The 12,679-nt window shown below is 42.7% G+C and overlaps 1 protein-coding gene and 1 non-coding gene across 2 annotated transcripts in view; both read left to right on the top strand.

Moving 5' to 3' along the window:
* adgrb1a (adhesion G protein-coupled receptor B1a) overlaps positions 1 to 12,679 on the top strand; it is a 691,398-nt gene that overhangs the window by 47,042 nt on the left and 631,677 nt on the right. The gene's annotated exons all lie outside the window — the stretch shown is intronic.
* Positions 12,201 to 12,292, top strand: trnay-gua (transfer RNA tyrosine (anticodon GUA)). Its single transcript is given in 2 exon segments — positions 12,201 to 12,237; positions 12,257 to 12,292. It is a non-coding gene; the product is annotated as a tRNA-Tyr (tRNA).

The raw sequence follows: 12,679 nt of genomic DNA, 5'->3' as shown, positions 1-12,679 counted from the left end.
ACATCTATTATGTCTATTGAATTACAATTTGCATTCATGAATTTCTGTTCCAGATTCATAGTATATAGCTTTTAAAATAAACGTAGTATTTATTGCAATTTCCCCTTCATTGCTTGAACTTGGATCTATTCGAGAATGCCTATGCATTCTGGGATGACACTATGGGCCCAAGTTTCCGCCCTCTGGAAAAACGGCTCATCTCCATGAGGTGCGCCGACTTTTTAGAATAAAAAGGGCACCGAAAACTTACCTTGTGATTCTCCAGTCTCCTCAGGACGTCTTCGTGCTCGGCGTCACACAGCACAAGGGGTCGGGGGCGGAGCCTGGTTCCAGCGCTGAAAGGAGTGCCGGGAACTCTGCACATGCGCGCTAGAGTGTGCGTGCATGTGAAGTAGCTCCTTGCCCCCAAGGCTGCGTGACCCTAGCCCTGGCCGAATGGGCTCCCCGGGCGAAGATCGGGACTAGCACCTCCCTCCCGTTCAGCTCCCCCCCCCCCCCCCGCTCCTTCCCTCCCATTCAGTCTCCCCCTCCCCCCCATTCAGCGTTCCCCCCTCCCTCTTATTCCCCCCCTCCTTCCTCTTTCCCCCATCCCTTCCTCCCTCCCTCTTCTCCCCCCCCGCCCACCTCCCCATCGGCAGCGGGGCCTGTCCATCCAGCATCTCGCTGGGGGCGGGCCCCGTCCAAAGTGTCGGCGGCGGCCCGTTCAGCCTCTCCCCCCCCTCCCCCTTCCCCCCCCCCTCCCCCTTCCCCCCTCTCTCCTGCCACCCCTCGCTGTCAGAAACACGAGACACTGACAGAGACAGAGAGAGAGACACTGACAGAGACAGAGAGACTGGGGGGACCACATCCCAGCACACTGTTGGAGGGCTCCCGGTGCTGCACTCGGTGAGTAGAAACTTAATTTTTTATTGATTGATTGATTTTTTAATGTTTTTTATTTTTTAATTTTTCAATTTTTAAAAATTGATTTATTGGTTGATTTATTGATTTATTTATCATTTATTATTGATGATGGCTCTTTATTTGTAAAAGTGAAGTGTTTAATGTTTTTAAAACCCACTTCCCCCCATGTCTTGTTCCCTATGCCTGATTTAAAAGTGTAGGCAAGGTTTTTCTGAGCGTACAAAAATCTACACTTACTCCATTCTAAGTTAGTTTGGAGTAAGTTTTCGCTGCCTAAAACTTGCAAAACAGGCGTAAGTGGCTGGACATGCCCCCTTTTGAAAAAAAATTGTTTTAAAATGAAACTATTCCAACTCACTCGAACTGGAGCAAACTAAATGCCGAGAATTGCAATTTCTAAGATGCTCCATTCTAAACTAGTTGCTCCAAAAAAATAGGAGCAACTCAGGTCGAAACTTGAGCCCGTACATTTGGGGTGATAGTCAATACTGAGGAAGACTGCAACAAATTACAAAGGTCATTAATAAACTTGCAGAATGGGCATATAATTGCAAATGAATTTCAACACAGCGGTATTACATTTTGGTAGGAAGAATAGGGAGGTCACTTGTCACTTGGAGGGAGTCTAATTGGGGTAGAGGAATGAAGGGATCTTGGAGTACAAATACACAAATCACGAAAAATTGTGACTCAGGTTAGCAAGGCCATAAAAATGCAAACCAAACACTATATGGTTTATTTCTAGAGGTATAGAATTGAAAAGTAGGCAAGTTATGCTAAACCTGTATTGAACCTTGGTTAGACCACATTTAGAGTATGGTGTACAGTTCTGGTCACCACATTATAAAAAGGTTATTGAGGCACCGGAGAGGGTGCAGAGAAGATTTACAAGGATGATACCAGAAGTGCGAGGGTATACATATCAGTAAAGGATGAAGAGGCTGGGTCTCTTTTCTCTTGAAAAATGAAGGCTGAGCGGTGACTTAATAGAGGTCTTTAAAATTATGAAAGGTTTTGATAGAGTGGCTACGGAGAGAATGTTTCCACTTGTGGGGAAGAGCATAACTAGAGGCCATCAATGAAGATAGTCACCAAGAAATGCAATAGGGAATTCAGAAGAAAATTCTTTACCCATAGAGTGGTGAGAATGTGGAACTTGCTACCACAGGGAATGGTTGAAGCGAATGAGATAGATGCATTTAAGGGGAGGCTAGACAAGCATATGAGGGAGAAGGGAATAGAGGGTTACACTGATAGAGTTAGATGAGGAAAGACGGGAGGGGCCTCGAGTGGAGCATAAACACCGACATGGACAGGTTGGGCCGAATGGCCTGTTTCTGTGTCATATAGCCTATGTAATCCTATGTAACATTTCCTCCAATCTGCAAGACTACAAGGGGAATGAGGGTTATGTTCCTGTTTTAAATCCTGGAATCGCACCGAATGTCTCCCAACCCTTTACACATCATTGCATCTCTGCTCTGATCAGCTATCAACCTGCTGAAATTAAAAGACACCTAACAATGATGTTTCAGTCTTCATGGATGTCAAGCCTAACATGCTTCTTCCCATTCATAAATAATATATTTCAAATTGCTTGTCACAGTCAGTGATCTAAAGTATTTGAGTATAAATCTACGTTGGTCTCAACTAAGAAAAGCTCAACAGTCATAATTGAAACACTTGAGGCAGGTTTGGGGGTATTTTGAGGGGTTTATTTAATAACGCAGTACAATATTCTAACAGCACAATTATTGTATATAAATAGCAAAGTTGTTGGGGTATTAACAGTACAGTACTTTGAATATTAGTACTAATTTGGAGTTATTAACAGAAGAGTATTTGAAGAGTATTAGTAATGTAGTACCATTTGTATTCTAAAGGCACAATATTTGGCTACATTAACAGGATAGTATTTGGATGATTATTAACAGCACAGTCCTTGGAGGTTTATTAACTGCATCATATTTGCAGGGCATTTTAAGCAGGAGGGCTATTATTATTTTAGTATTTAGTGGGCATTATAACTAAACCGCATTTGTTTTATTTAAAAAAACAAAAGTGTTGAACTGAAATGTAAAACTTCTCCAAGTTGGATGGAAAACGTTACATTTGTGCGCACTTTTTCCCCCCAATTCTTGCATCAACGGGGAAAAAAAATTCACCCTGAACATCATTTTTCAGTCTGATCCAGCCTGTACTACATTTAATGAGCCAGATGTCTGTCAAATTACATTTTTCCAGTTGATTACTGTATTCCTGGGAAGTAAAGCAGTTTATCATACTAATTAAGGGAAATAATGTCTCACTTTATTATTCAGTTTATTTCTTAGCATGAAGGTATATCACACTCATGAGAAGAAATACAAAATCTTATAAATTTGCTTCAAGACTAGGAGGCCACAGATTAGAGTTTGAGAGATTACTAATTTGCATTTCTCAATTTTCAGACATTTAAGTGGAGCAGCGATATGGAAGATAGCACCCCAACACCCAATATAATTTACAGAGGTACTGTGACCCAGTAGACTCCAAATGATAAAAACTTTGTAATGAGTTCAATAAAATAATTTATTTTTTGCACCCATGGCTTCTGAATTGTAAACATAGAAACATAGAAAATAGGTGCAGGAGTAGGCCATTCGGCCCTTCGAGCCTGCACCACCATTCAATAAGATCATGGCTGATCATTCACCTCAGTACCCCTTTCCTGCTTTCTCTCCATACCCCTTGATCCCTTTAGCCATAAGAGCCATATCTAACTCCCTCTTGAATATATACAATGAACTGGCACCAACAACTCTCTGCGGCAGGGAAATTCCACAGGTTAACAACTCTCTGAGTGAAGAAGTTTCTCCTCATCTCAGTCCTAAATGGCTTACCCCTTATCCTTAGACTGTGGTTCCCTGGTTCTGGACTTCCCCAATATCAAGAACATTCTTCCTGCATCTAATCTGTCCAGTCCCGTCAGAATGTTATATATTTCTATGAGATCCCCTCTCATCCTTCTAAACTCCAGTGAATACAGGCCCAGTTGATTGGTTCAGTAAGCACACCAAACCTGATTTGGACAGACTATATAGTGTTTCAAACACAGAGAGCAAAGAAAGACTTGCATTTATATAGCGCCATTCATTACCTCAAAGGGCTTTACAGCCAATTAAGTACTTTTGAAGTGTAATCACTGTTGTAATGTAAGAAACATGGCAGCCACTTTCTACACAGCAAGGTCCTACTTTCTTACCTTCTTTGCTTAAGTGATATAACTGAAGTTCATTGTGGAAAAAAAGGTGGGCAATTCCACTGGCACAGTGGGAAAATGCATTATGTGGTGTGACTTATTTTATTCGTTCATGGGATGTAGGCATCGCTGGCAAGATCAGCATTTATTGCCCATTCCCAATTGTCCTTGAGAAGGTGGTGGTGAGCCGCCTTCTTGAACCGCTGCAGATCGTGTGGTGAAGGTACTCCCACAGTGCTGTTAGGGAGGGACAGGATTTTAACCCAGTGACGATGAAGGAACGGAGATATACTTCCAAGTCAGGATGATGTGTACCTTGGAGGTGAAATTGCAGGTGATGGTGTTCCCATGCTCTTGCTGGCCTTATCCTTCTAGGTGGTAGAGGTCGCTGGCTTGGGAGGTGCTGCCAAAGAAGCCTATGCGAGTTGCTGCAGTGCATCTTGTAGATGGTACACACTGCAGTCACAGTGCGCCGGTGGTGGAGGGAGTGAATGTTGAAGGTGGTGGATGGGGTGCCAATCAAGTGGGCTGCTTTGGTGTCAAGTTTATTAAGTGTTATTGGAGCTGCATTCATCCAGGCAAGTGAAGAGTATCCCAGTGCACTCCTGACGTGCCTTGTAGATGGTGGAAAGTCTTTGGGGAGTCAGGTGGTGAGACACTCGCTACAGAATACCCAGCCTCTGACCTGCTCTTGTAACTGTAGTATTTATGTGGCTGGTCCAGTTAAGTTTCTGGTTAATGGTGACCCCTAGAATGTTGATCGTGGGAGATTTGGTGATGGTAATGCTGTTGAATATCAAGGGGTGGTTAGACTCTCGCTTAGTTCATACAGGCCTGGATTGTCTGATGCTTTGTTTGCAGTGAGTTATCAGCTGGGGGAATGATACTGCTCTAATTGGCCTCGGTGTTCCTGATTTCGGCAGATCAAAAATTCAGCCCAAATTTCCTTTGTTTGTACAGTGACACGTGTTGCAAAGGCCATATATGTAGACATCAATCGGCTTGGCTGTGATACCCCAAATGCTCAAATAGTCTGCTGATGGATGCTGACAGTTGCCTAGGCTCAAGCTTATTCGGATATAAAAGTGAGGCTAGCAGTGCCTGATTCACCATCTTCAGAAGTAAAAGGGAACAAACAATTGTTGGGGCACAAAGAGTTAATAAAAAAAAACCATGTGAGATCAAAAACTTAGAACCCCTTGTATAAAAAAAAAGTGTCCAGAATAAGCAGTGATCCAAATTGGTTAGTTCCAGTTCTCTTGCTTATATAGCATAGCAAGAGGAGGTTAACTCTCCCCCAAAGAACTAAATAAATAAGTCTCCTTTTTATTGGCATTATTTCTTTAACCGGAAGAAAACAAAAACTTGGTTTCTGTATTTCTATTTAACAAAGAGCTCTGGATGTCAGTCAGAAGAAATGACACGTATCAATTAAATAATTCAACAGTTTTAGTATAAGATGGATCTCCTTCCATTGGCTAATTGAGAAAATTATCTGGCATGTGTTTTAATATTGCTGGCAAGTTACCAAGGCAATTAAATATTCATTTTTTAATTAACATACACCAACTTTACTTAAGCTTAAAAAGAATTGCCTCTGGTTTGCAGCTTTAATTTGCTCAGTCAGAATTCTTGCCTATGGAACCGGAAACTTTACTTTTGCTTCTGTTTATTCTTCTTATCTCAGTTGTGCATGAAAGCAGCCAAAAGACACTGGAGCTCCTGCAGTTTGACATCAGTGGAGCTAAGTTAACTTTGTACGTAGAACGTAATGTGAATAATATAGTTCCTCAAGTTGTTGGAGAAAATGGAACAAAATTTACTACTCTAATTCTGTTCAGTCAGGTATTGTTTCATTTCCCTGCTGGATATGTTGCTCAGTGCAACTTCCAAAGTAAAGCACTTACCAACTGCAACAGTTGGCACTAATCCTGAATGAACTTTTTATTTTTACATTGTTTTTAATTCATTCATGTGATGTGGGCGTCACTGGCAAGGCGAACATTTATTGCCCAGACCTAATTGCCCTTGAGACGATGGTGGTGAGCTGCCTTCTTGATCCGCTGTAGTCTGTGTGGTGAAGGTACTCCCACAGTGCTGTGTGGGAGACAATTCCAGGATATTGATCCAGCGACGATGAAGGAACGGCGATATACTTCCAAGTCAGGATGGTGTGTGACTTGGAGGAGAACATGGAGTTGGTAGTGTTCTCATGCTCCTGGTGCCCTTGTCATTCTAAGTGGTAGAGGTCGCGGGTTTGGGAGGTACTGCCGAAGAAGCCTTGGTGAGTTGCTGCAGTGCATCTTGTAGATGGTCCGTCTGTGATGGAGGGAGTGAATGCTTAAGGTGGTGGATGGGGTGCCAAACAAGAGGGCTGCATTTTTCTGGATGGTTTTCTGGAGCTTCTTGAGTATTGTTAGAGCTGCACTCATCCGGGCAAGTGGAGGGTATTCCATCACACTCCTGACTTGTGTCTTGTAGATGGTGGAAAGGCTTCAGGGAGTCAGGTCGTGAGACACTCGCCGCAGAATACCCAGCCCCTGACCTGCTCTTGTTCCCACAGTATTTATGTGGCTGATCCAGTTAAGTTTCAACGGTGACCCCCAGGATGTTGGTGGTGGGGGATGCGGCGATGGTAATGCCATTGAATGTCAAGGAGCGGTGGTTAGACTCCCGCTTATTGGAGATAGTCAGTGCCTGGCACTTGTGTGGCACATCCAAAACTCTGCTGCCCGTATCCTAATTCACAACAAGACCTTTTCACCCACCGCCCCTGTGCTCTCTGACCTACATTAGCTCCTGGTCCGGCAATGACTCAAATTTAATATTCTCATCCTTGTATTCAAATCCCTGCATGGCCTCGCCCCTGCCTCCAGCCCTACAACCCTCAGAGATCTCTGCAATCCTCCAATTCTGACCCCTTCCCCATCCCCGATTTGACAATTTGACATTTTCCAATTTGCAAGTTTTCTCTATCTCACTAGCTTTGTAAGATTTTGGTTTTGTGCATCTCATTATGGTGCATATGGTGATGATGTCTGATGTGCTCTTTATTGTTTTCCTTGTTACTCCTGTGCACTAATGAAAAGATCAAACAAGAGATGATTAATTTAATTTCTTGTACTGACTAGCAGTCCCCAGTTCCCCATGGTTGATGCTAATCGAAAGTCAGAGGATATTCTGTCTTGTAACCATATACCCTGTGGCACCTAATGTATCTATAAGGGGGTATGGTAGCATAGTGGTTATGTTACTGGACTAGTAATCTGGATGCATCAGTTCAAATATCACCATGGCAGCTGGGGAATTTTAACTCGAATAATTAAATAAACTTGGAATAAAAAGTTAGCATCAGTAATGGTGACCATGAAACTACTGGATTGTCATAAAAACCCATCTGATTCATTAATGTCCTTTACAGGAACAAAATCTGCCATCTTTACTTCATCTGGCCTATATGTGACTCCCGACCCACAGAAATATGGTTGACTCTTAACTGCCCTCTGAAATGGCCTAGCAAGCCAGTTGTAGTCAAGAAAGCAGTTCACCACCACTTTCTCAAGTGCAATTAGGGATGGGCAATAAATGCAGGCCTTGCCAGGAAAGTCTATATCCCGTGAATGAATGACAAAAAAAGAATAAAAAATATTGTACTTTTAAAGCCACAAGGTCCAATTGTCGAGTCTTCCTGATGTCAATTAGAGCTTAATTATTCTTAAACAGATCCTGACCTAAATTAAAGGATAAAGGAAACCAACAGGAATTGACTGGCTTTCTTTCTTTTTATTTTACTTATTTTTTAAATGTGTGACACAGAAGCTTATATCTGTGACAAAGAATGACAACTGAAGTACTCAGTGAGACAATGCAATGTCTCAAAGCTGGGACATAGGCTAGCAGATCCCCATAGCATTGCTCACAGTGAGTCAGAGTTTCTGCTGTTGCAAGTTGGAGGTGAGGGCGCTGAAAGGATTTAGAAATCTTTTGAATTCTCTTCCCAGATGGCTGTGGATACTCAGTAACTGAGTATTTTTAAGACTGACTGATGGATTCTTGGGCACTAAGGGAATCAAAGGATGTGGAGATAGGGCGGGAAAGTGGACTTGATGTAGCCATGATAGTGAATTGTGGAGCAGGCTCAGGGGCTATTCGGTCTAATCCTGCTCTTATTTCTTATGTTCTTAGGTTCTTATGAAAGAAGTTCATAAGAAATCTCCCAAGAGACACTGCAGTAAGTTTTATTTTGGTGCCTGGAAAATAAATAAATATATAAATGGGATCTTTTCTTTCCAGCAGCGATGTTTTAATGGTATGGGACTTCTGCCTGCCACCCCAACACTGTTGCAAATGCAACCCTGTTTCCTGGGCCAGGGCTCTTTAAAGATGGATGGCTGGCTCCCAGTGGGATACCCGTCACCAAGAAGGAGCTCACAAGAGCCAGGCCAGAAAATTCCAGCATTGCAGCAACTAAAATAAAAAGAGGTGCATTTGAAGGGGCAGAAAAGCTCCACGGACTGATGAGGCAGAAAAGCTCCATGAACTGAAGGAGCTGCAGCAGCCTTGTAGGCCTCAACAGACATCAAAGCCTAGTCAGATAAGTACATCGAATGCCAGAGTGGAGAGAGAGAGAGGGAGGGGAGTCCGCTACAAAGCCATGATCTCTACTTCCCATGGACAACAGCAACCTTCGACTTGGTGGTTCTGGGAAGCAGCAATAACACAGGTGGATGGGAGGGAATTTTTCTGGGGAGCACCCTTTGCATATGATGAGTTGGAGAAGCGTGGCTGGCAGCAGACCAAGTGAGGGCAAGAGGGAGGAAATCCAGGTCAGCACTGTGTGGCATTAGGACTAACTTGCTGAATTTTCCCTTATTTTCCACCACTATAAGCAAGACAGTGGATGTGGTGTATTTGGACTTTCAAAAGGGTTTTGACAAGGTCCCACACAAGAGATTGGTGTGCAAAATCAAAGCACATGGGATTGGGGGTAGTGTGCTGACGTGGATTGAGAACTGGTTGGCAGACAGGAAGCAAAGAATAGGAGTGAATGGGTACTTTTCAGAATGGCAGGCAGTGACAAGTGGAGTGCCGCAGGGCTCAGTGCTGGGACCCCAGCTCTTTACAATATACATCAATGATTTGGATGAAGGAACTGAGTGTAATATCTCCAAGTTTTCAGATAACACTTAATTGGGTGGCGGTGTGAGCTGTGATGGAGACGCTAAGAGGCTGCAAGGTGACTTGGACAGGTTAGGTGAGTGGGCAAATGCATGGCAGATGCAGTATAATGTGGATAAATGTGAGGTTATCCACTTTGGGGGAAAAAACGCGAAGACAGAATATTATCTGAATGGTGGCAGATTAGGAAAAGGTAAGGTGCAACGAGACCTGGGTATCATTGAAAGTTGGCATACAGGTACAGCAGGCGGTGAAGAAGGCAAATAGTATGTTGGCCTTCATTGCTAGGGGATTTGAGTATGGGAGCAGGGAGGTCTTACTGCAGTTGTACAGGGCCTTGGTGAGACCTCACCTGGAATATTATGTTCTGTTTTGGTCTCCTAATCTGAAGAAGGAAGTTCTTGCTATTGAGGGAGTGCAGCAAAGGTTCACCAGACTGATTCCCTGGATGGCTGGACTGACATATGAGGAGAGACTGGATCAACTGGGGCTTTATATATTGGAGTTTAGAAGGATGAGAGGGGATCTCATAGAAACGTACAAGATTCTGATGGGACAGGACAGGTTAGATGCTGATAGATTGTTCCCGATGTTGGGGAAGTCCAGAACCAGCAGACACAGTCTTAGGATAAGGGGTAGGCCATTTCAGACTGAGATGAGGAGAAACTTCTTCACTCAGAGAGTTGTTAACCTATGGAATTCCCTGCCGCAGAGAGTTGTTGATGTCAGTTCATTGTATATATTCAAGAGGGAGTTAGATATGGCCCTTACGGCTAAGGGGATCAAGGGGTATGGAGAGAAAGCAGGAAAGGGGGTACTGAGGGAATGATCAGCCATGATCTTATTGAATGGTGGTGCAGGCTCGAAGGGCCGAATGGCCTACTCCTGCACCTATTTTCTATGTTTCTATGTTTCTACTACATTCGAAAATCTAGCCCGTAGTGTTTTCCTTACCTTAGGTAGTGAAATAAATAAATAATCCTACTCACTTCTTGTTTCACATTTACACAAATAAATCAATACATTTATGCAAGAGGTCCTAATCCTTACTGTTCATCCAATTATGATATGGGGGACGGGATGGATATTTGAAACAACAAATCAAGGCATGGTTTATAAATGGTCAGTCTTTCTGTTAATCGTAAAACTATGAAGTGTGGGCTTAATTTCACGTTGCAAACTACAGCTTGTTCCATTTCTTCAATGGAGAGTCATGGGTTTAGAAGCTCCCATAAACTCCAAGCACAGATATCTGACAGTAAACATTGGAGGCATTTCAAACACACAATGCTATTGCATTGATGAGTTTAATCATTTTCTTGAATAATGTTAATTTTTAAAATACCTTTATTGAATTAGAAACCATATTTCCAGACCTATGTTTCTTACCTTAGTTGCTGTAGTTTCAAAAACTTAGCTCCTTTTTTTTATAAAAATGGTAGCTATATTATTTGTTGTTTTGTGAATGACATTTGAGTTAATCAAGTGCAGTGTGACACAACATTTGCATATAGAGAGGTTCAGTGCCTGAGGTGTGTGACACCATAAGTGTTTAATAATGGATCTTCTGTTTATGGTAAGCCAGTTGTTTTATAAAGACAGGAGATGCTGCTAAGGTGAAGCTGAGAATGAAAATGCAAAAGATCTTGGTGATATTTGTTATATTGAGATGCTTTTCTCTGGCTTTTACCCAGAAAATGTACCACCCATTCTCTCCCCATCTTGGATTTAATGTTTAAAAATGAAAAATTTCCAAGAAATTGAAAAGAACCCTATTCATGAGACCACATTCAGTGCAGCGATGCTGAGGCCAAATGTTGAACTCCATGAACTTGCAACTCTATATGATTCACTGCCACATTCCATGCCACATTTACCTTCCGACCCAATATTTCAACATCCTTATTGGCTTTGTTGATTGTCACTCTGCATTGATGGGACATGTTACATTGAGTCTACTAAAACTCATAGCTCTCCTTCAACTTCATTCTTGTCTCTTTCAGTAACATACTGGTGTATCCATGTTGTCTATTTTTCTTCTTCTGAATAGCACTTTACATTTCTCTGCACTCAATTTCATCTGCCATTGTTCTGCCCACTTACAGATCTGTAGAGCCTGAACTGCCGCTTCTAATTTCACTGCCCCTTGTAGTTTGGCATCATCTGTAGAATTCGACCACTTTACATTGAGTTTCTAATCCAAGTTATTGATGTAAATTAGAAACCATAACGGGCCCAGCATGAACCCTTAGACACCCCACTCAGTAGTTCCGACCACACTGACGAATATCTTCTGATGAATATGCATTGTTTTCGACTCTTTCCAGGGTTTACTCTGAATCCATACAGCTTTGGATTTAATTAATAGCCCGTCGTGTGGAACTTTGTCAAAAGCCTTTTGGAAGTTCAGATACAGCATGTTCGAGTTTCCCACAGTCTACTTGGCTTGTCAATTCTTCAAATAAATCGAGGAAGAATTGTCCCATTTTGAATTAATTTAAGGGTTAAGTCATGGCAGGAGAGCTCGGACCCATGTCATGCTCCTCCTGTGCTATGTGGGAAGTCAGCGATGCTTCCAGTGTCCCTGACTACTACGTGTGCGGGAAGTGTGTCCAGCTGTAGCTCCTGACAGACCACATGACGGCACAGGAGCTGCGGATGGACTCACTCTGGAGCATGCGCGATGCTGAGAATGTTGTGGAGAGCACATTTAGTGAGTTGGTCACACCGCAGGTAAGGGTTAGGACAGATAGTGAATGGGCAACCATGAGACAAGGCAAGAGCAGGAAGGTAGTTCAGGAGTCCCCTGCGGTCATCTCCCTCCAAAACAGATATACCGTTTTGGATACTGTTGGGGGAGATTCCCTTCGATAGCTTCTCTTCGATAGCTCAGTTGGTAAAGCGGAGGACTGTAGTGAAATATGCAGCAAAGTCATCCTTAGGTCACTGGTTCAATTCCGGCTCGAAGGAGCTAGTGTTCTAACAATGTCGGAAAGTGTAAGGTCATCCACCTTGGGGAAAAAAAACAGTAAAAGGGAATATTATTTGAATGGGGAGAAATTACAACATGCTGCGGTGCAGAGGGACCTGGGGGTCCTTGTGCATGAAACTCTTTTAGAGTCTACCTGTGAAAACATAAAACAATAACGGTGCCACCCAACCTGGGTGACACTCCAGACATTTACAAGGCCCTTTTTTTCCCCCCCTTTTTTTGTTTTTTTTTGTGTTTTTCTTTTTTTGGTTTTTTTTTTGGGCACTAAAATCACAATTTTTCCCCAGTGCCCCCTATAAAAGGGAAGGGGACACTAAAAGCACCGGCAATTAAAACAAATTAACTTTAAAACGTAAAATCAAATT

Source organism: Pristiophorus japonicus, chromosome 1 (assembly GCF_044704955.1).
Source record: "Pristiophorus japonicus isolate sPriJap1 chromosome 1, sPriJap1.hap1, whole genome shotgun sequence".
NCBI classification, from domain to species: Eukaryota; Metazoa; Chordata; class Chondrichthyes; family Pristiophoridae; genus Pristiophorus; species Pristiophorus japonicus.
Note: the sequence above shows the minus strand (reverse complement) of the source record. Positions and strands in the feature narration are given on the sequence as shown.